Here is a 22,391-nt window from a genome sequence, read left to right on the forward strand (position 1 = left end):
ATCTCTCTTAGACATGCTGGATTGTGCCCCTGAAGCACCTACCTTTTTCCACTGACTCATGTGTTGAACTGACTGATCCTAGGGACACCCCCCAAATGAAATCTCCAAAGCAGCCTGTTGCAGATAATACCAAAACGTCCCTCGTTGTATGACTGCTCTAGCCAGAAGTGATGGGGAAGAAAACACTCAGGTTGGTTTGTTCCATTTGTTCCACTTCTTTTTCCCTACCTAAAAGCTGCTGAGCTGAGGTGGATGCTCCTGGGAGAACTGTGACTCTCCGTCTGTGAAGCTGTGTTAACAGTGTCTTCAAACAAGTGGTACTTTGGCATTTTCTCGACAGCCCCAGCCAGTGCTGGTCCAGAGTGGATCCCAACTCTGACCAGTTGGGATAAATCAAAAAGCACATTATATATCATACCAGCTTCTCATTGTCATTACCTAAAATATTTATCAGTCCTTCTTGAACAACCATGCCATACACAACCTTGAACAGACTCTTCCCCACCTCCCATTCTAGGGACTAAATAACAACTTACTCCTCTGCAGGAACCCGTGCGCTTGCTTGCAGAAGCAAGGATATAGCCGTGGGCTGATGACAGGGAGTGCATTGTTTGTAAGGAGAAGAAGAGCATGATGATGTATAGCAGTTTAGCTACTTTCCTATCTTGTGACTGTCACACTGGTCATAGCAATTGGCAGAAGAGAAGAAGGGATTACAGCCCCATTGTACCTGTGGCAAACATCACTTTGGACACCTCTCCACTGGCCTGTTCTCTCCTCCGCATTACCCAGCATGCTAAAGTTAGTGTTCTGTGTATATATGACTAATGTTATGCTTTTGTAGCTGGCCAATAAAGAGTTGTAAAATTCCATATTTTCAATGAACAATTTAACACATGCCCTTGTATAAGCAGCTCTTACAAGCAAGGAGCAAGTGCAAAATAAATCATTACATCAACTATTTTGTGTCTGTGCACGAGTTACTAAATGACTTTCTAGTTATCCTTAAACACAAACACCAGTAAAGATAGAGTTTGTTTCTGAGTACTCATTTCTCTAAATTGTCAGTGAATGGACTACTTGGTTATTGTTAAATGCATGTTTTGGTTCATTACTGGATTCTGGACTGCAAAGTTCTTCCTGCTGCAAAATTAAAGCCCCACAGCCTGAATTCAGCATAGCATTTAACACAAATATTAACCTGAAGTGCAAGTATGTTGACCTTCACTGGAACTTGAGGTCTTGCTTAAATATCTAGCGATATATAACATCTATTTCAAAGCAACAGTTCAGTCAACCCTACTTGAATGGGCTCCTCAGTCATGGGGTTCATGATCTCCTGGGGGGCAAATCCCATACCAAGTGCAAGATTGGCTACTCTTAGTGCATGGCTAGTGATGGGGACTGTGACTCCTCCAACCACCGGGTATTCATCTCCTATTGTTTCATCCTGACAGCAGGAAATTCTACAGTCATAAAATGCCCAATCCCTGCAACTCACTGAAGTCAATGGAAAAGCTCCCATAGATGTGAAATGGACTCAAATAATGGCCCAGCCTTAGGAGGTGCTAAGTGCTTCCATTTCCATTGAAGGCGTGGATGTTCACCCATTGAAAGGATAAATAGTGACCCATATCATGGATAAGCAAATAATACTTTTTTAATTTCAAAGATTGTCCAGTGACAAATTTTTAGTTTGGGTTTTTTTACATGGATGAGTGAAAGAGAAATTGAAAAGATCTCTAAATTCTTATCTCAAATCATTGAAAAGAGTGAGAGTGTGTCACTTTACAAGAACTGATGGTTGAAGTTCTGAAGGAACAATGCCTACCCCAAATTTTCAGCCAGTTTCACTTGCTATGATCACCACAGGTTCTGTTTGGTTAGACAGAAGAAAGCTCATCATAAAAGCAAAGCAAAAGAAAGAAAGAAACAAAAAACCCACAAAAAAAACCCCACACCAAAGAAAACAGTAATAGAAACACTTACTTTATAAACTCTATGGACACTGCCTAATACATTGAAGTCAGTGTGTTCACCGTTTGGATGGGCTCACAGGCAGAGCCCTTATTTGTGAATGTCACAACATCACTGAAGAGTACTGTGCAGGAATCAAATTCTCCTGAGGAAGAAGTCGGCTCTTAGATATACATTTCTTCATAAAGGTTTCTATTCTTATTTGACTAAGTCAGTAATAGACTTTGACAACAGATTTCTGTAACTTGCCAAAATCCTATTAATTGATTTAATGCTGAAGAAAAGCTCCCTGTAAGCATAGGAAAGATTCTCATCTTTCTCTGTTCGGTAGCTGAATTACACTGATGTGAGGTGTGGACACCTCACTTCCAAGTTTCTTTTGACTTCCAAGCCTGAGTATGCTAATATCCTCAGCCATGCTGGGCAGAATTTGAGTCCTTTCTATTTTGCATCTGTTTACAAAGTCATTTCTTCAGACAGGATTTTTCTGAAGTGCAAGTGCCCAGAGCCACAGAGCAGACATGCTAAATGGCAGGATGGGACCAAAGGAAACTTACATCTTGTGTTGTGGAGCTGTGCTGTGGAGTCATGGACTGACAAGTTGGGGACCTGCTGACGAGATACTTCAGCTCCTTTCCCACTTAGTGATTTTTCCTGCCTATGGAAAGCAGTGAGCTGGGGTGGGGTGGGCAGCCAAGGGAGATGCTGCATTGTGGAGTTGGGAAGGGTGAGGATATAGATCTGCACCCAGGAATTTAGGAGCATTCTTGTGCCTCCTAGTTTAGCTATAATCAGAGAGTCTCTCTGAACCCCTATTTTCAGTGAAGAATTAAAGGTATAAATTTGTAGAAGTAATGCCAAATTCATGATCACCATTTTGTGCAGTCAAGTTTTGAAACTCAGAGTTCTAATACAAATAAACACATATAAAGCGGGCAGCAAATTATGTGTACTAAGTAAAGGCACCTCTGACTGGAGTAGCTAAAAAGCTTTTGCTTAGCAAGTGTTGGATGGGACTTTGCTGAGTTGGTATATTCCAGACTGAAAACAAAGCAATACACATGCCACAGATGCCCTCCTTTCCTGCTGTGAGCTACTTCTACTTCTGTAACAGGGTTCTCTTTTGAAAAGCTTCATATCAGTGGTACTCAGGCATGAATTTACCCTAAAACTCTCATAGCTGGAGTTCCCAGTCAAGGCCTGTTCTTCATGTGCAGCCATCTGTTCCCCATCATCATAGCTGTAAGGGTCCCTGATGGTGCTTGTATGCTTTGGGTGTTGTAATTCATCACGTAGAGAAAAAGGATACCTTGGGACTGCTCTGGTAAGTACACTGTTACAAAGGGAGCTGCAAAGTTTAAGACCAGATCTACTAGAAAAAGCATAAGCAGAGGAAAAGAAAGGAACCTGCAGTACCTGCATCCACCTTTTTCCCTTCCTTAAGCTGATTGATTACTTAAGTTTCCTTAAGTGTGTCGGCAGCATGGCATACAGCAAGTTCTCTGTCTTTTCTGCCTCCAAAGTCTTGGAAAAGATCCTGAGCTCTTCCTTTTTCCTCTCCAGCTGGTTTGAAAGCTCTGTCTGTGCCAGGTGCCACTGGTTCATCAGGATAAGGTTCCTTGTGATGTGATGAGGTACAGTGTCAGGGAGCTGCATCTTCAGCTCCTCTAGTTATGCCAAGCTGCAGAGCTTGGGGGAGCACAAGTACGTCATGTACTGCACGGACTCCTTTCACATCATCCATCCTTTAAATAAAAGCATGGGCCAATGACACTACCAACGCACACATTTTTCTCCTTTACACCTTCCCAACCCATGGATTAGTCCGTGATAGAAGCAACACAATCTAGCAACGCTTAATATTTTTTAGACACATCTAGTAGTACTTGTCCCAACATACCAAGACTCTTGGGAAGGAAAGCTGCAGTAATAGGCTAGTATAAACAAACTGAGTAAAGCCTCCTGCACAGGCTGAGGTACAACCATGGCTTCTTTTCATCACACTCCCCCACAGGGAGAGCTATACCTTATTCATTGGCAACACTATGCTCCTTGTTTCCATGCCCTAGATGTAGACAATCAGCTCCCCCATGAATTTGGCTGTTGCATCTGGCCACAGAATAGGAGAAGACCATAACTAGACATGTAGGAAGAGTTCTTACACCCAAAAGGCTTGCTAGGAAACATGTCCTGCCCTTGCTGCAACCTGTCATCTGCAGTCCCTGCCCTACGACACAACAAATGCAGGACTTGTTTCATGGAGCAAAATCAAAGAAAGACACTTGGAAGGTTTTCCAGACATTTTAACAAACAACTGTCATCTTCATGGAGAGATGGACAAAGTGTTTCAAAAGAAACTGTTAGGAACAAGGACAGAGCTAACATCATTGTAATGATACATAAATGAAAAGGTTTTTTTAATGTGTTCATTGGCAATCCATCTTTGTTCCCACTGAATTCAGCACTAAAGCTCTCACTGGGAGCAGCTATGACAATGCAAAGAGAATCTGATCATACCAGAAAATGACATTTAGGATCTTGGGTGCTTGGGAATGGAGGGCGCTAACAAGAAAAAAATCTCCAGAAGAGCTGATATTCTGTATCACACTTCTTTTTCCGTCACACATATATTCACAAAAGCTTACGTTGCTCAATTTTTTGTTTGTTAGTTTTGGTTTTGTTTGTTGGGGCTTTTTTTTATCTTCTCCTCTCCCTGCTTTGATTCCACAAAGACAGAAGTAAAAAAATACCTCTGAGCTTCAGCATGGACTGGTTTCTCCATGATTTAGATGATTTTTTTCCTTTTGCTTTGAGAACAAAAGTTGATGATACATTTCCTCCTGCTGAAAACGGGGAAGGTAGCTGGTAGATGGATGATGGCAAAATATTTATCTAAACAGGTCCCTGGGTTCCATATTCCCAATGTGAACTTCTGAATATTCATATCGGCTTGCTTGATCCACAGCTGAAGGAAGGAAGGAAAGTTATGAATAAAGATTAAAAAAGCCCTCTTTCAAAAGAAAAGTAAGATAATGCCACAATGTGTGTCTGCAGATGTGTGTGGATGGGGGAGACAAGGAAAGACTGATATCATGGTGAGAGAGGAAAAAAAGAGAAGAGAAGAGAAGAGAAGAGAAGAGAAGAGAAGAGAAGAGAAGAGAAGAGAAGAGAAGAGAAGAAAGAAAAGAAAAGAAAAGAAAAGAAAAGAAAAGAAAAGAAAAGAAAAGAAAAGAAAAGAAAAGAAAAGAAAAGAAAAGAAAAGAAAAGAAAAGAAAAGAAAAGAAAAGAAAAGAAAAGAAAAGAAAAGAAGAGAAAAGAAGAGAAGAGAAAAGAAGAGAAGAGAAAAGAAAAGAAGAGAAAAGAAAAGAAGAGAAAAGAAAAGAAAAGAAAAGAAAAGAAAAGAAAAGAAAAGAAAAGAAAAGAAAAGAAAAGAAAAGAAAAGAAAAGAAAAGAAAAGAAAAGAAAAGAAAAGAAAAGAAAAGAAAAGAAAAGAAAAGAAAAGAAAAGAAAAGAAAAGAAAAAGAAAAGAAAAAACAGATGATGTGCAACCCTGTTTCTCATCCCCACTTTGGGAGAAGGACCTGCTGCTACTATTGTCTTGACGAAAGATCTCAGAGGGCCAGTGTTTCTATCAGCACTGTTGACACCAGATTAAGGCACTTACTCAATATAGGGACATCATCACACTTAATGTAAGGACACCCTCACTCTAAGTTCCCTCTGTAGTCAAAGGATAAAGACAGGCACTCTAAGAGCCAGATGTGGGCTCTGAACTGCGAATTTCTGAAGAGGGTGTTCTGGAGATCTCCGTCTCCCCCCTGACTATAGGGGTCCTCAGCTGACCAAAGTCTTAAATTCTGTGCTTCAATTTCTCACAGATTTGTGACTCTACAGTTGCCAGACTTCTGCTTCAGTCTCAGCCCCTTCCCTTGGGAAACACTGACGATGAAGATCACAAAGCCCCAAGTCTCCCAGTCCTGAAGTACATCTCACTTTGGGAATGCTGACTAAGCTGGTCTTCATTTCCCAGGTATATTAACACGAGCATGAAATCAACAATGTGGTGTTCCTTGATTTCCAACATTAGGTAAGAAAGAGTCTGCAAAAAAAAATCAGTCTATCTATTTGCATCAATTTCACAGTAGGCTGGGGCAATTTCTGCCAGGTAAGAAGTCAGCACATAGACTTACTTGTCTGATATAAAGGTTTAGTTCCATGTTCAAACCAAGTATACTGCCTTACTGCTTCGTCAAACACAGCATGGGGAGGAAATGCACAGCAGAATCTTCTGTCTTCAACCCAAAGCTTCTCTGGATAAACAGGATCAAAAATAAGTTACAAGTTCTCTGTAAAATAACATAACAAGACAAAATAGAGACACTAAGACCAAAGAGAGGATTTTGAGTGGCATAAGTGGTGCTGAAACAAAAAAAAGTCTTGCTGAAGGTGTTGGATGTCTTTCTGCTCTTTGTACCTTCAGAAACCTTCTTTATCTATAATAAACTGGTTCCAGAGCATCAGCCAATTAATAAAAAATTATTTTTATTTTCTACAAAACAAAATATCTTAACAAAAATTATTTGTAGAAACTTGTCAAACTTTTCCATGGGGTGGTTATTATGGGAAAATAGAAAATAGTTTTGTTTTCAGATTTTCAAGGAAATCTGAACTATTTCAGTGAACCTTCATTTTACTTTGCCTGCAGAACTGTTTTTGTTACATCTTTCATCAAAAGAATGAATTGAAAACGTGGCTAACTATTTTATTTTGGTAAGGAAAGAAACATAAGCTAATGCAGTAGTTTGAAATATTCCTATGAAGCAGACTGAAAGTGATTTTTTTTCAGTTCTTGTGACAATGTGCACATACATTGTATTATTCTTGGTGAATGCAACCTTACCAAAGTAAAAGCAGTAGGTTTATACTGGTGTGCTAAGGGAGAGCCATAAAGCATCACAAGGAAGATGAAATCTGCCTGCCTGAACCCAGGTACTGTCACACGCAAATAAGCAATAATCAAATTAATTTTAATTTCCCAAAGTAAATATAAAAGCAAAACATCAGAAAACCTTAGTTATCATATTGAAACTGCTCTCCAGTGCCAAATTTCTGCCCACAACATGGTTTTATGGAGACTGTAGTAAGTCCAGAAAACAAGTTTTGTGAAAATGGTGCCAGAAAAAGATCCTGCACATAATGCAAACATGTTTTTTATTGCTATACAAAACTCCTTTGCATAGCGCTGGAGGCTACCTCAGTGACTTGTGAGATGACTCTTTTTTTCATTGCAAGTATTCTCATAAACACAGAAAAGCAATAGTTGCAGTTCATGTGGCTTGGTAGAAATGGCAGTAACTTGGCTGCCTCAGCACATTGAAATTCTGCGGCTCATCAAAGTGCAGTTATTTTCTAATTGCCAGTGGAAGAGTTCAAAAAGAAGCCAAAGACAGTCCCCAGAAAAACCGCTGAGCTGTAGCACATCTGGGAATGTATATGAATACATATTGTATATGAATTCTGTCATGTTCTAGACCCATGATCCTTAAAACTGAGATCCTGTCTTTAGCCACTGTACATATATATATGTGTGTGTGTGTGTGTGTGTCTATGTATAAACACTACTGGTGGTAGTAGACAGCCATCAGCAGTTCATATCTGCTGATAAGTTATCATCCTGATAAAGAATGAACTGTTTCTTACTCTTCATCATCCTTCCAAACTTCAATGTCCCATCTGACACCATCTATCAAAGATGTGTTGCATTTTTTTCACTTCAGACACTTCTCTGGAAAGCTAACTGAAAACAATTCTTGTCTCCTCCTCTGGTTGTATAAGCAACCGCAGCAATTATATAACTGCTGAAAAAACAACCTCCTTTCAGGACAAAATGTACACAAAATAATTGAAAGAAACAAAAGGACATCCAGAATGTGTATTTTTCCTGAGCAGCTAACCCCTTGCATCCCACCACACAAATAAAAGTTAAGCAAAAGCTCTGCTACAATCAGAAGCAAATAAACTCACTGCACATCATGGTCTGGCTGCATTTAGACAAGAAAACTTCTCCCACCAAATCCAAACTCTGCAATCCTTGCATAAATCAATGACATCATCTTTGGTGACTCACTGCCTACAATATTTATATTCAGCAGGCTGTCTCCCTCGTGGGAAAGTGTCTGTACTGCTGAGACCCATAGCTCATTCTGATCCTTGTACAGGAGGTAAAGAGGATGTTCTCTCACCTTACCTTAATTTCACACACTTTGCACAATATCCCAGCAGGATTTCTTTTCTCAATTTCACAACAACATTGAACAGTTCTTTGTCTCCTGAGAAGCTTCATCTTGTGCTGTCTAGGGAATAGCATAGAGAGAACATATGTGAGTGTGCTGATGTTCCTGTGTACGACATGAATCATCTTGGTAGACTGTTTTAACGTGATACACTCAGATAACACGAAGGCTGAAAGATAAGCACTTACTAAACATGAGATGGCAGTGGTGCATGCAATATTCATTTTGCTTCAGTCTGTGAAAGAGTGATGATGCATTCTTTCATTACATGCTCATACACCCTTTCTCAAATACTCTTACACATTTTTGTTATGTTTTCCCATTATCCAAGCTGGTCACCCCAGGCTCCCTTTATAGTCAATAAGAAGAAACAGGCATTTCTGCACTGCAATTCATCTCATCTGAAAATAGACATCTAAAATATGACAGCTGAATCACACTTGAGAAGTATCCTTCAGTCATTTACACCTGTATAAAATACAGCCACTTGGCTTGATTTAGCTCACAGACAATTGCCCTGCGTGAATGGCAAGATAAAGGACAAACCAACTCATCCATCTCCATCCCTCTGTAAACTTCAAGGCTGTAATGTGTGTTATCTCTAAGATATTTCGGGTAGATGAAAAAAACCTCCAAACTGGCAGAGAAAATTGTAAGCAATTTTCCTCATTTCTGTAAATCATTGAATGCACCTCATTATCTTTATGAAAGGCTCCATTTTCTGAATTTGTGTCCATTCTTGTTTTCCTCTTTGGGCTGTTAAACTTCTGCAGCACAAGTAATACTCTGTGCTTCTCTCCCCCTTTGCACTTCTCCTCTTCCCCTTGATTTAAAATTTCCATTGTCACTTCACTGTTGAAGAACTCTCTGGCAACAGACTTTAGGTTACCTGATTTAAAAGCACTCACAGCTTTGTATTGTGGCCTAATGGTTTAAGTAAATTATTCTACATCAAATCCTGCTGTTTTATTAAGTTTATTGATGAAACACATTTTCTCTTCTCCCTCTGGCTCAACCTGCATTTTTTGCTGTTACCTAGCTCATCAACAAGACGATTGGGTATAAAATATGCCATATAAGGGACAATTATAACTGATTTAATAATGATTTATATTCCTGCAACTTCATAAATCTCAAATAATTTTATTCAAGGCATAATGATTCCAGATTTACACCAGAAGAGCCGAATTCAACATCTGGCTCAGAATTTCATCTAGAGTAAAAATGGTTCAAACTGTGAAGCTTCTGTGTGCATGTGCTGGTGGGGGGTGGAAAGTGCAAGAAAACGGGTGTCTTTCCCAAAATGGAAACACCAGACAATTTTATAATTATATTACTGAAAGCTGGAAAACCAAGTTGTGTCTCCCACACCCAACATAAAATTATAAACCCAAAAATACGATGTTCATCTGACCCTTTAAATGCTATCTATCTCAATTATTTTCTGCCTATGGTATTTATGGAGTATCTGTCACTGCATACAGGCACCAACTGCATAACCACAGCTATTTGGATATGATCAAGTTAAAGCCATAGGACTAAGAGTAGCAACCATTAATTTCTATTATGATTCCCACTGCCCACAACAATGTGATGCTCACAGTAATATATACACATGTACAGAAAATAAATCCTGATCATCAAATGAACAACCAGTGCTGTCTCTTTGGAAGTGGATAGGTCTTAAATATCAACCATGATCTCAGATCTCTGGCACTTTTAAGCACAGATAATGCAAATCGTGTGTTGGATCCAATGTAGAGCATTTCTAGCCACACACAGGTATGGCTTACAAGTAGCTTAGGCTTTGTTCATACAGCCTTTTCTAGCTTTGATTGCCCTGGTAAAGGCAATACCATTCTCAGCCTGCCCAAGAAGTGTGTCAGCACCCTACCTACTGGTCAGATCTGCCAGCTGTGCTGCTCATGTAACTACTCCCCATGTATTTCATCCAAAGCATGGCATGTAGAAACACACTGCCATTTCAGAGGAAAAAAATAGGGAGGAGTAGGAGGGGTCTGGAGTTGAAAAACTGAAGTATTTTATATTATGGATCCCTGCATGAGACTACGCTTCCTCAGAAGGTATCCTCTATTCACAGGTTTCCTTGAAGCAAGACTGTCAGGGCATGCCTGGCCAGGTGCAGTGCACGTGAGGTAGCACTTCTGTCCTACCTGGCATGACAAGACAAAGGCCTCTCCTGGCAAAACAGGAGTAAAGAAGCATTACTGTCTCTGTCCTCCTTTCCGCAGAAAAGATGGTGCATTCATTTCAGAAAGGTGAATACCCAGATTTTTTTTTTCAGAGCAGAACTTCTAGCATTTCGAAAGACCTACAGACACTAAAAACATCTTGGGCATATCAGCTGCTGGTGAAATCAGCATACTACCCATTTGACCTAAAAGATACGTCTTGAGCAAAGACCAGGAAAATAACCTAATGTACTGGAATGAGGCATCCCCTTTTATTTGCTTTGTGGAGTTTTGTATTTATATTTTGACATATGACTAAGGAAAACCAAGGCTAGCTTGGAGCAAGCTGCACAGAAGTGCTGCCTGTCTCTCAAGAGCTTTGGTTGTCCACAGGGAGAAACAGAGAGGGCTGTTGATCTTGTGCAAGTGTGAATTCGGAGAACAAGGCACTGCCTCTTCACACAGAGATGCTATGCTCTCATTAGCCTGAGCACTGGTGTCCATTTTCCCATCGCTTTGTAGGGACGACCTCTAGGACAGGCTTGAAGGCACCTGAACTGAGCTCTGCATGAATGAGTGAAGAGAGTCTGTGGAGTTATTCAGTTCCTGGAGGCAGATACATATACCTGGTCTGAATAACTGCAGACTGCATTTGGTCCATTGGCTAGATCTCTGTTGTCTTTCATGGGAGCTTAGACATCTGACTTACGTATGGACACCTGAACTTAAGTGTCTACAGTGCCTGCAGTCTGGATCTGAATGGGGCCTACATGTCATTGCTTAGTTTTGCACAGGCATGCCGATGCCAAATGAAGCCAAGCTGTAAGAAGACTGATTAGATCTAGCCATCTGGAAGTGTCACTTTGGCATCAGAGGGAAAGGCCTGGGACATAGTCTAGTGCAAAGGTGGTGAGTAGAAGTAGATTATATATACATGCCCTTTGCATGTCCTTTCACCAAACCCAGGTGAAAGCCCCTATCATCTGCAGGACAAATCCTCACAGGGCTTACCCTGGGATGGGAAATGGTTTCCTCTCACCCTCAGAGAGAGGCTACAGGCAGATCTATCACAATCCATCATCTTGGTATGACAGCAAGGTCTGCCAGGAGGCACTGGGATAGATGTCAGTGCTCTCTAAGCCATAGAGAAGTAGCAAACTGTCTTTACTTAGCGTGCCACAGGCTTCTCGAATCAGTAAAATCATCATACACAGCATAGGTCATGAAGGTGTTTTTGAGTCCTGCCTGGGTTTTGAAAAATAGAGAGGATAATGACTTCAGGTAACATACAGGGAAAATCATCCCATCTAGTTCCCTCTGAAAATGATCCTGCCAGTGATAGGCTGAACACAGGAGAACCAGAAAGCAGTGCCCCGCATTCTCTAAACTTCTTGATTTTATAAAAGCAATTTCCAAGGAACAATAAAGAAATTGAATCAATCCCTGTCAAGAGGTCTTTGGAGTGGTGGGCTAAGGGGAACATAGGGGGCATGCAGGGGTTCCTCTGTGCTTTCTCCAGGAGGTATGGTTCCTCAAACAGAAACGCAAATGGAAAAAAAAGCCATGTGAGAAAAGAAAATGTAATCCTTTAGCCTTACCTCTTTAGAGAGCTTTATCCCTTTACATTTGTTTAGCCTAAGCATTTTCAACTCAATGCAGAGCTCTCTTCTCCTCCCCTCTTGATAAAGAAGATCCATAGACGCTCTAGATAAGAAAACTAGGCAGAAGGCCACAAACAATTGTTCCTCAGAACACGTGTGTAGCCTGTGTCCTTCTGCATCTTCTGCACTTGAGCAGCTTCCAGAGGGCCCAGACAAGACCCTGGTCCTGGTGTGTCAGATGCTATAAAAACCTGCATAAGAAAGAGTCTCTGGCCCAGTGGGAGCAGGCAAAGGCTGAGAAGGAAAGAAAGATGGCATGAGTATAGAGGAGTGGTTAACACCAAGGTTTCAAAAGTAGGTTTTGGATGCCCAGTTTGAAATACTTCAAAGGACCTGATCACCAAGTATTTTAAGCTGAATACCTAAAATCACTAGAAGTTTTGTAAAACCTTGACCTATACCACTGTGTTGTGATAAATACTATTCACGTCTACACAGGGAACATTCAGGATTGAATGCTCATCTCTTAGTGCCCTTCCCTACCTTAAATGTCACTCTTATCTACCTAGTGAAACTCCTGATAGAGACAGGTCCTGTCATTACTGCTTTCTAGATCTGAGATACTAATGGCATAAAGCAGCCAGTAGTAAATGCAAGTATCTTCCCAGTGCAGCTACTGAGGTTGATCTAATTTGCAATCCTTGTCTGATGGCCCTATAAACATCATCAAAGCAGCACAAAAACTACAGAGGAAGGGACAGAAATATGTTCAGGCTACCCACAGTGTGCTTAAATATATGACTCCTTTCCACTGGATTTGAGCAGCTCTGGGCAGTAGGCAGGCTGAACAGCACATTGCTCTAAGATATCATACATGTTGCAATGAAAAGATTTGCAATTCATTTCACCTACCTTTGGATTGCTGAAAGTCATGCATGTAGCCAGAGCTAATTGCCTGGAGTCCTTTTATAGACTGTGAGAGAAAGGCATTTTCAGAACGTGATTCATCCTACCCATCCTACCCCAGAGATGAATAGCCTGTATGAATGGCTGTCAGCCTCCAGTGACTGCACAGGGAGCCGAGGCGTGCCTTATACTAGAGGCATCAGTCTTTAGATGGTAAGAGTCATCCCAGCCAGAGTTATACAGGTTGAATCTGAGCCCATGTACCCTGTCCAGAAGAGTTCACATGTATGCATTTCTTTATATCTAATAGAAAATGCTTATATCAGTCAGTCCTCTTCCTCTGCATCCTCTTGTATTTTGGCTACATCTATCATTACATTTCTCTTCCTGTTCTCTTGACATTAATGCAGTAAGGCACTACCGGAGAAATACAGTTATACTGGGGGAAGAAGGAAGAATAAAACATGCTGTGTGCACACCCATTTCAGAGGCTGAGAGCAAAAAATCAGAGCATAGGCAGAACAGCCTGAGTGTTTCTGGCGTGCTTGCAGGCGCAACACAAGTAAACATCTGAAAGACAAAACTACTATCGGCTCAGCATAGAAAGCAAGCTGCCAGATCCAGACAAAAATGAGTGTGAGCCCAACCTAAGCACGTGTGTGCATGCTGAAGAGAGCCAGAAAATCTCTACAAATGTCACCATCCACTCTGGTTTGATATATGGGCCCCAGAGGCCAGGAACTTGACTCTCGGATCTTTCTTGTGCAAACTGTGACATCTCAGACTCACATCAAGAGCCTTCTATATGTTTTGGCTCAATATCTGCTCCCAGTTATGTTGGTGGAAGGAACTTCAGATTCACACCAACCTAACAGAGTTTATTTTGCCATCTGTCTGTGTTTAGTCTTCATATTAATAATTAAGGCAAGCAATGCAGATTGGGATGGAAATTCTTTCCTGAGGAACAGAGCTGTGTGCTGTACAAACCACCTAGCAGCCACTGAAACTGTTGTTTCAAAAATTACTAGTGAGAAAGCTCACTAGTCATTTTTCCATAAGTATCGGCATTTCTAGGATGTCCATTGCCATGGGCCTGTTACTTAAAATTTCTGTTGAACAAGAGCATGCCCAAAAAGTAATGGGCTCAGTTAATAACATGCTGTGAACTATGTGAGGGTTTTTTGAGCTATAAATGTACTTTCTGCAGTTGTTAATGAAATTATCCTTCCTGTCAATGAAACAGGGCTGTGGAGAGGCGAGTTGCATGAGTTTCCCCTGATGGAGTTTTTCCCAGCCCACGCCACAGCACAGGGTGATTTGCACAGAGGCCCCTTCACTGGCTCAGGAAGCCCTTCCAGTCAACGGCCACCTCCCTGGAAAGGATCATCAGCATTTAGTGTGGCCTTGGCTTACAGCTTTCCTCCACCCAGGAGAGGGGTGGCAGGTCACCACTGAGCCAAGAAGGTTTCTGTCAGCCATTCGCCGCTTTGTAACACAGGTTCAAGTCAGGCTCATGACCAAGATCATGGCTCAGTCCAAATGATCAAGTCAGGTTTATTATACTCAGTCCCAGAGGGGAAAGGTGAACCTGGCAATAGGTAAAGGCATTACTAATCTCACGGACAAATGCATCTGTCACCGCCAATGTGGGATGTCTTTCCCTCTTCTGAGTTGTTTCCTGATTTACACTGAGCACAAGCTGCTGACTTCTATGGGGATATGACTCAGCACTGAATTTTGGCACAGGCTGCTCAGAATTAATTATAATGGTGAAGTGCAGAGCTGTGGGGGCCCCAATTCTATTGATAATCCTCCTCACCACGTAATCAGATTTTAACCCCCTTTGGCCTCATTATACAAGTCCCCATCCAGGACCACTACTTATCTTCTAGAGGATAAAATACTTACTTGAGTTTTTTCCCAGGCCTCTTTACTGAAGTTCTCTATAATAAGAGATTTCAGACAGGAATTGATAAAGCCATACTAAAGGGAGGGAAAACATTAACATATTATACCTCATGGAATTAAAGGGGAAAAACAGAGCTCTTGAAATGCTAGTTAAAATGTAATGGCAAGCCTCTAAAGAAAACAACAATGTCCTCATTTTTCTGTACATTTGTTTTTTTAATAGCTCTGCTCATTTTGACCCCCGGTCCTAAATTCTTCACATCAGTAATTCAAGTTTCCATAAAGAAAACGTAGTAAATTTTGAAGCCACAGTGTAATTAAAGACAGTTACAAGAAAATAATCTCTGGATAATTTGAATCCTTTTAGAACGAATATGGCTAAACTATTGACAGAATAAAGAGGGGAAATTAATGGATCTCATATCAGACTTGAGTGAAAGGCAACTGTTTTGTTTGGGAAAACCACACAGCAATTGGCATTTAAATCTGACTTACAAAGCTTGCTATTGAATTTTTTTAAAGTGTTCTCTCACTGCATAATTTCATTTTAAACAGTGATACTGAAAGAAGTTCACCATGGTTTGGCTGTCTGCTTGCAGCTTCTGCAAGGCAGGTGCTCTCGGCTCTTTGCCGCAACGGAGTTGCTCCTGCTTGTTGCTGTTCTGGTGCACCAACTGTGAGTTTCTTTTCTTCTTCATTTCTTTTTTTATAGTACATCAGTTTTGAATGTCTAGAGGCCATGGTATACAGGACCGAGAGATCCACAGAGAAATATAAACCCCAGGCTATGTCTTTCTGCATATCCTTTCCCAGGAGAGCAGGGCATACTGGTCCGAAGAAAAAAAAGAGAAAAGTATTTTTGTTGGTCTGAGTCTGAACTAGGTGTTTCAAGGTGAAAACCTGAAGTTGCTCAGGAGATGTTGGGGGGAGGGAGTGTTATTTCTAATAGAGCAGCCTCAGTTTTGAAATCCATAGGTTCTGGAAGTAGGCTGCTCACTTCTTTGAGTGCTGCTGTTAAGCCAGCACAGATGCCATCCATCTGTACGTGTCTCAGGGTATGTCTAGGCAGCCAAGTGCAGTCCATTGCCTGCCCAGCCTCCCAGCTGACGAGGTACTCCCCACAAGTTGCATACCAACTGCACCTGGCAAGTCCTGCTGATCTTTGTCACCATAAGGCATCATACCATATGAGAAGTAGAAAGACCAAATACTGTGTTTAAAAAGGCAATACTTGCACTGAATCTCTTCATCCTGAGATAGTCCTAGGTTATTTCATTTCTTCCCATCTTCTGTTTCCCTTCAGCCTCCTAAAGTCAACAGACAAGCTCCAGATCAACAGACAAGATCCAGATCTGTTTTCCTTTCAGCCTCCTAAAGTCAGCAGACAAGCTCCAGTGAAGGAGATCAGACTCTGATCTTTCATACCTCACTTCAGGGTAGAACAAGTCTGAAATCTTCTCCTGAGGAATGGGAAGTGTGGTGGGATGTTGCCATAACAGCTTGTCTGTGGAAAATGCCATGTTGTCCTGTGCAAGTGTCCCCTGACAGAGGGGTACTTTTGCAAGAGCCCTTGGACATACTTGTGTGAATAGAAGAGCAGCAGCAGTTCTCATATTCACGTGGCATTCATAGAAATTCTGGTTTTGTGAGTAATTGCACTTCCAGGAACATTACCAACAAATCCTTAGGGACCAGGTTACATGGGAGCATCAGTAACAAACCAACAGCCCTGCAGGAAGACAGCAGCAAGGGCTGCGGAAATCTGACAAAGGTGTGGGACAATTCTTTCTTTCAGAACTATGCCACCCGAGGGCTTAAAGTTAGTAGGCTTAGAGGCAGACAGACTGGGCTAATTCTGGACTTCTCATGAGTCTAATTTAATTCCTAGAAGTGGAGCTGTGTCCGCTCAAGCTTGGCTCCAGACCGTCTTTTCCAAAAGCAGTCAGGCACCAGTGCAATTGTCAGAGTCACCTAACTCCCACTGATGCTAGTTACGTGCCTTTTGAAAATCCCACTAAGGGCGATTGCAAATCTGGCCCCAAGTATACTTACTTCAGTTTATTCAGCTGTAATTACAGGTCAGGTCTGCTCACACTGGAGTCCTTCCACTGAACTGCTCACTTTCCTGGCACAGTAAAGACCTATATCATTGAGGTGAGGGGGGCAAAAATTAATTCTGCGTATTGGAAACTGAAAAGTGAAGCTATTGAAGGGTAAGAATGTGATGAATCAGTTCTCTACAGTGAAGTGATACTAAAGGTAGCTCTAGCTTAGGAACAGCACAGAGTATTTTATTGTTGATCAATCCCCTTTTCCCTTTGCTGTTCCCCATACAAGTATCTGGAGACGATGGTACTGTGTTTGTCAGTTAACAAGGACGCAGTGTCATACATCAAACCACAAGCAAGTCCAGACTAAAAGCCTGCATGTGAGCAGTCCCAGCGCTGATGTTATACCTGGGCCTTATGAATGCAGAGAACCTCATTAATCTGAACACTTTGGGACCGTACAACCATCTGAATTAATGAGAGCTCCCGTTGCTGATGTGTAGTCATAACCAGTGCAAAGACATATTCCTTATTTTTGTCTATAAATGAGTATTTTGGCATAAAACAAGGCAAAAAAACTCAAGAAGTTTAGTGTGCATGCGCTAAATATAAACATACCCCTGGAAGACACAGGAGCAGCTGATGCAGAAGCAGGTTAGCTTTTGACTAACTGAGCTGCTTGGATTAGCGAATTCTGGAATAACAGCATTACAGGCCCCAAGAAGCTGGAAACCTCATATATTGATTCTCCTGGGGCTTGGAAGGAACTTCAGAATCAGGTCAGAAACTCTTAGCTCAGGCCTATCTCAAGATTGAACTTCTGAATCTTCAAATCCTCTGCTTATTATTTTTAATCCATCTTCATATTTTCTGTGCCTAAGAGTGCATTGTTTCTGGCAATGACATTACTTTGTCCATTTGTTTCCAGACATAGTCAGAGGCAAGTGGTCAGCATCTCAGACATGATTTACTGAGGTCTCAGTGTGTCCTATGATGTCATGCTTATTTATTTCCTAAGGAAATCATCTCCTTGGAAGAATAAACTCATTTTAAAAACTAATGTTAATTGGAAACTGCCAAACAAACGCTTGTGAATTAAGGAGCCTAGAAGTGAATAACAGATACACACACTGACCGTCTGCTGATGAAGCAGGAAAAAAACATTTCCCTTTCCCTTTCCTCCCCAGTTCTCTTGCTGATCAGAGAAATAGAAGGGCTGCAGAATAGCTAGGAATGAACTGCCACCGTGTGGCCAAGGGACAGTTTTAGCTGCCTTTCTAGAAATCTCCTTCAAGAGCTGTTGCTCTAAGATAAGTGACAGTCCCCAGCACTTACTAGTGAAAATTTTCTGCTCAATCACACATTTCACTTCGGCAGTACTTGCAGTGCCTCCCTAGCAGTGGCCATAGGCTTCTTGGTGAGGTCTTGCTCCCTTCTCAGTCTCGCTTTAATAAAAGGGTGACACTCATCACTTTTAATTCCATAAATTCTTTTTATATTTTCTCTAATAGGTCATATCATCTTCTGACAGGGGTCAGGGTATTATAATCACTGAGCCATTCAGGTGATGATACCTGGTCTTGCCTTAAAAAAGATGGATAATTTTTTAATATGACAAGCCTGTTCATTAGTAGAAAACATTTTACCATGCACTAAATTACTGCTAATCTACAGACTCTACCCTCTGCTTCTCAGCCCGGTCTGAAGCAGCTGGGCTCATATGTTCTGATTTGCCCTCAAAATTCTTTCAGCATAACATGTTTTTCTAGCCGTTAAACTGAAGATAAGTCAAGAGTCATTCCACTGACTTGATGCAACTTGGTTCCACTTTACCATGGGCATAACTCAGAGCTACAGGCCCAAAAGGTGGCAAAAGACCTCTAAACATAGCCTGCTCTGACTGGCTAGCTTCGTACTGCTTTCATCTCCTTGTGGGCCTGCTCCACCACAGAAAGAGAACAGGCGCTCTCCTGAATTTGCCCAAGCAGAACTACAAACTGGCCCTACAGCTGTGAAAATTTTGAAGACATCCACTAGGTGCTAATCTAATATTTTTTTATACACACCATTCAGTCTGGAGCAGCAGGTATGTCTATATGTCTTTGCCATGCATTACCTTGGAGGACTTCCTGCATTACTTAATGCAGTGCTGACACCTTCTGCCTTCATTGTAACTTTACGGGACTGAAAGATTCAAACCAGAGTGAACAGCTTGTCCAGCTGCCAGCTTCCCATTAGCTGCCTATATATTTTATGTTTCTGCCAAAGATGTTTGCAATTTCAGCTCACTTATGTGCATCATGATTACACCAAGTTGCTCAACACAAAAGGACAAAATTATTTTGAATGCCCCCAGGACATGATTTCTTCAACAGCCTTCATCTCTCTTCAGTTACTGGATTCTTATACACAGTGGCTTTAGTTTCTCACAGACAGCTGTGGATGTGGCATCACAGAAATTCATAGCCCCTTCAGAGCTAGTGCTCAGCAATGACACTAGCTAGAGGAGTTTGAAATACCCCAGCTGAATTTGAAACAGCAAAATAAGAGATGCTCTCCTAAAGATCTTGCCTATTACTCCAGTGCACTCTGGGAAAGAGCTTTTGGGGATCAGTGCTGTGGGGAACACTCACACACAGTGGCCTTAATCGATAGAGCTCCTAGTTGATGCACTTCATTATCAGGGCCTGGGGGCATGACTGAAAGAGCTCACTAATAATCTCTGCAAGGGATCTAGGTCATACAGAGCTCTGCTGGTCATGAATAATTCTTCTGTACGATTTGCATTGTCAGAGCACCTATAGTAGATAATTTCCACATTGCAATGCCTGAAAATAGCTGCATGGTGCAGCAAGGTCGTTTAGAGGGCCTACCCAAGGCAGATAGAGTCCATTTAGTGTCAGCGCAGAGAGATCTGCCTCCAAAGGCCTTGGGCAAACAATTCAGAGCGGCTGAGGAGCACCTTTGCAGGCCAACCGACTGCTCCTGGAAACTGCGTGGAAAGCTGCCGGTGTTAGGCAGGGACATGGCTCTGTCTCGGGGCAATACAGAGGGTGCTGCTATCCACACTAAACCCTTCTCTGAGGAGGCAGCTAACAGAGGGGATGGAAAGGCTTCCCCTTCCTCTCTCCTGCTGCCTTTCGGCTCAACTGCCCTGTTCTAGCACAGGTAGCACAACACCCAACTTCTGGGCTTTAACCCTCAGCTCCTATCTCCCCAGAGAGTTCCCTAAGATACTAGGACCACTCTCCACAGGTCTGCTGGAGCTGAGCCGTGTCCAGTGAGGAGCTCGCAAGGGTTAATATGCTAGGAGTAGGAAGATGCCTGTATTTATGGGATAGGAGATAGAAAATGTTCTCAGAGAAAAACTGCTTTATTTTACTTGCTTAATTAAAATTTCCTAAGATGATAACAGGCTTGAAGTGAGCTTTAAGAAAAAAAAAATAAAAATCACAGATTCCAAATCAAAATTACAAATCTTTTTTTCCTCCTCTGTCTCTTATTTATAAAAGCAAACACATATTTCACACTGGAGTTTGTGTGATGGACAGCAGGGGGACCCTTACCCTCTGTCACAGCAGACGACCAGAGAAATTTCAGTTTTACAAGGACAGACAAGAAGTCACAGGGAAGGTCAAACATGCTGAAGCAGTCTGGTTTTGCACATCACAGTGCATCCTTAAAACAATAGCAGAAAAATCAGCTATTCCAGTAAGTAAAGCCTTGGCACTATGAACATGAAGTACAGCCCAGGGTAGAACACCTTTGGAATCCTTTTCTTCTTCTTTCATCAGTATTTTAATTATGCACATACCTAATTCTGTTACAGTAACTCAAAAAGATGGTGAGGTTTTCTGTCAGCATCCATTCATGTTGCAGGTTCTAGTAACAAAAAGGTGACCACACACTCAGTAAAAATGTTTCTCGGCAACTTCAGCATGAGATTCTGCTTAGAGAGGGATTTCAGGATGACACAGTTGCCAAAAATGTGCAGGTTTTGTGATCATATGTCAAAGGCAGAACAGTTTTAAAGACAGTTATCGTGTTCAGTTCAGCGCAGTCAGGACAGGACTGGAGAGGTACAAAGGCAGCAACACTATCTGTAGGGAGAATACAGACTAATCGTGAGAAGCACGAACATCAGGGAAGCAAAACCTAGACCTTAATTTAAACTCTTCATGAAGATGTGTCAATGATGTTGGTTAAACAGGTCATTTTGAAGAGGATACAGACTAGACAAAGAGTGGCAAAAGCACCTCCAGAATTAAAGTGCTACAGAAACAATTCACCCCTCCCTTTCATGAACACCACTAGAAAAAGAAACAAAATGCTTTAATCAAACAGGAGATGCCAGCTCTGAATGGAGGAACGTGTGGGGTTTTGTCACTCTCCTATCTCATGACCGAAAATGTCCTAGATCTAGTGAGATCTAAGAGAGGTACTTCCACCTTGTGGCAGAAATGCTGTTTGAATAACTGAGTCCCGAAGACTAGGAACACAAATCAGCAAGAATTGCCACCTGCCAAATGTGCTGTGTGGCGGGCACAAAGTTTATGAAGTTTATGATATATCAGATGGGTTATATTGATGGCCAGCACCTTAGGAAATTTATGCAAGCCTGTGGACACAAAAACTGCTGAAGGAAGAAACAAGAAATCACCAGTGAATCACCAGCGGGTCATACCAGTGCTGCCGTGATCTGTCTGTCACAGTGAACCACCCGATGGAACGCAAGATGAAAAAAATCAGAGTAAGCAAAGGCTTGATCCCAAACATCTCGGCAAATTCTTGAGACAAAGCATGAGCTGGGGGATGTGGTTCAGACTGATGCCTGTGATATAAATGGTATCGCCCTATCTGAAGGGCCATAGGCTAGTATTTCCATAGGGTGCTAGCTCCTTGTCACTTTCCGTGCATTTTTACATTGCTGTACATCAGTAAAACTGGCAGAGTATGGGGCTTAACAATTCCAAGTATCACATGGAAGATATATCACCTCTAAGATAAAAGAGCCTGAAGAGGAACACTTCTAGACTGCATTCTTCCTAATATATAGTCTTTAATAATGAAGTAGCGGAATTCCAAATATTGCGTATAATCTAATGCTGATGCAGTGGATTTCTCTGCAAATTGTCTTCTGCCCTTGAGAACAACCTTTGCTCCAGTTTATTCACAAAGTGTTCTTCTCCAAGACATTAAGCTTTTCTAGTATACACTGGGATGTTTAGATTCGGCAACTGGGTGTTAAAATAGATGAAAGCTAACAGGTGGTGTAACCATATGAAAAAAGTCGTATACATTTGTGCATGCAGTAAATCCCTTGATGTTGTATCCCAGGACAGAACCATTCCCAACAGCAAGCAGAGTACAAGATAGCTTGTTTTTTGAAAGCACACTAGAGCAATTCCTCAAAACACAGGTTTCTAATGCTGATTCCTTCACTGCAGCTTTTTCTGCTTGTACCCA

Source organism: Ciconia boyciana, chromosome 1 (assembly GCF_034638445.1).
Source record: "Ciconia boyciana chromosome 1, ASM3463844v1, whole genome shotgun sequence".
NCBI lineage: Eukaryota > Metazoa > Chordata > Aves > Ciconiiformes > Ciconiidae > Ciconia > Ciconia boyciana.